Genomic DNA, 2,459 nt, shown 5'->3' on the forward strand with positions numbered 1-2,459 from the left:
ACTTGGTTTGAGAAGAGACATTTTGAACAAGGAGAGAAAGCAAGTGACAGAATATGAGCATTATGTTTTGATAATGAAAAAAAATAGCAATTTTCCAATTCTACAATAGCCCAAGTGTCACATTAGGTTAGTTTGGGGACATACTACTCTTAAAATTTTGTGCATATTTTGATTAGATAAGTACATGCACTCTCTGAGCCAGATCACTATTTTTAAAGGCCTCATGTAAAGTATATGCTATTTTTTTGTTTTTTGTGTCAATTGTTTCTAGTACATTTTAACCCCATTTCCATGAAGAGTGCTGTGCTGGGACCAGCATTTAGAACAGAATCTGTCCTCTTTCTTCAGAAATTCACAACAGGCAGGAGTGACATTGGGCTGCGGGGGCGGCAGAGACTGCAGAAGCGAGAGGGCCGGGTGTCCGGTATGACCATGGCTGGCGCACTGGTGCGGAAAGAGGCGGACTACGCCCACAGCAAGGACTTCTGGGACTACCTTATGAGTGTGCATTTCTGGGGCCCAGTAGCCAACTGGGGTCTCCCCATTGCTGCCATCAGTGACATGAAGAAGTCTCCAGAGATCATCAGTGGACTAATGACATTTGCCCTCTGTTGCTATTCTTTGACATTCATGAGATTTGCCTACAAGGTGCAGCCTCGAAACTAGCTTCTTTTTGCATGCCATGCAACAAACGAAGTAGCCCAGCTCATTCAGGGAGGACGGCTTATCAGACATGAGATGACTAAAAAGGCATCTGCATAGAAGTGGAAGGAACAAGCTCTTGAAAGGACAGCACCCCAGCTACTGCTGCAGAGTCACAGATTCCATCAGCATGAATAGGAGGAAATGTGGAATGCTACTTTTACTAACTGTACCATTTTTATAGATATAGCCGGGAGTCCCTAAACTCTCTGCTGCCTTACAAGTACTGAATATTTTTTCTTCATAGAGTAGCTCAAAATATGCAATTAACTTAATAATTTCCAATGATGGTTTTTTCTGTATTCATACACATATTATCCGTGGGGATTTGCTTAATGAAAAACTGAACAGCAAAATTTTATAATACTCACATTTAAATACTCAGACTTCTTGACTTTAATGACTACAAGATATCCAACAACTTAACACATACCTAAAATCTGATCATCAGTGTTTGAAAAACTGTCTGTGTATTTCCATGAAGTATGTACATTGAGATGCTGTAACTTAAATGGCAATAAATGATTTAAATATTTGTTATATGAAAAAAAAAGAAATTCACAACAACATTGTAAAGTAAAACTTACTTTTAATAATAACTGATACTAATTGAAGAATTTTAATGCTACTTTTTAAATAAAGAATAATAACATTAGCTGTAAAACACATTTCAGTGTGGCCGTGTGGTACACACTGTCTAGTGTCTCAAATATCCTTCCAACAGACCAATGGGACAGCAGATATCACTTCCCACATCTTTTGTTTGAAGAAATTGTATTTTCCTAAAAGTCACCTTTCATACCTACCAAGTGTCAGGGTAAGAATACAAGCCAGTCCTTTCTGACTTGGAGGCTGTGCTTGTCACCCTTGAGGCACGTCCACTCAAATGGTCTTTGTACAGGACAGGGATAAGTCAGGGGTGTGAGGGGCCATCTTATATGAGCCCCTCTTTCCACCATAGCCTCCATTGAAGACCTTTACAAGGTGTGGATAAAGCAGGCACCACAGTGGAGCACCACCAAATAGCGACAATGATTCCTGGCCCATGAACATCTTTAGTCTTGTGCCTGATTGCCCCAGGGCAAGTCTGCAGTGACTGTGAATTAACATTTTTATAAATATTTTAATCATACATTTCTAGTGCAATTTTATAGAGTGTTTGTGCATGGACTGAGAGCATTTAGTTAGAAAATGTAAAGATTTAATGCTCTTCACAGTGCCTGTAAATTGCGTTGGCATTTCTTTTGAAAAGTGGTTCTGACTGGGCTCCTGTTGTCCTCAGATGGGCCCTGATCTTGCACATAAATTTTGCTGGTGTGGAAGAAATGGTGTACATAGATGGTAAGGGAAGTGATGGCAAAGGAAGGCCCCCACTCAGTGGGCTCAATTGATCATGGGCAGTGTTTGTGCAGCCAAAGATAATGTAATCTTAATCTGACAAAAATGAACAAACCAGGAAAAATAAACAAGTTTCCAAGTTCTTCCAAAAGCTTCATCTTCTCGTAGAAACAACTTTCTTTCTGTCCCGAGGCAATGTTCACCTGTGTGGAGGAAGAGGAGCCTCGCTCTCCTTAGTTGGAGAGTAACAGCCAGGGCGGGCATCACACCTGTCTGCATAGGTGAGGGGCTATACAGGGAGAGCCTGACAGTTCGGCAAAGAGAAGGCCTTCCCTCTGATTCATGAGCCTGCAGCCACAGCCTGGGGAGGCAGAGTATCTGGGGCCAGCTGAAGATCAGCTGCCTAGCCTCAAACCTCT

The 2,459-nt window shown here is 41.5% G+C and overlaps 1 pseudogene; it reads left to right on the top strand.

The window, feature by feature from the left end:
- Positions 1 to 432: 432 nt before the first annotated feature.
- On the top strand, positions 433 to 1,141 carry LOC144373813 (mitochondrial pyruvate carrier 1 pseudogene; annotated as a pseudogene).
- Positions 1,142 to 2,459: the final 1,318 nt, after the last annotated feature.

This window comes from Ictidomys tridecemlineatus, unplaced genomic scaffold (assembly GCF_052094955.1).
Source record: "Ictidomys tridecemlineatus isolate mIctTri1 unplaced genomic scaffold, mIctTri1.hap1 Scaffold_50, whole genome shotgun sequence".
NCBI lineage: Eukaryota > Metazoa > Chordata > Mammalia > Rodentia > Sciuridae > Ictidomys > Ictidomys tridecemlineatus.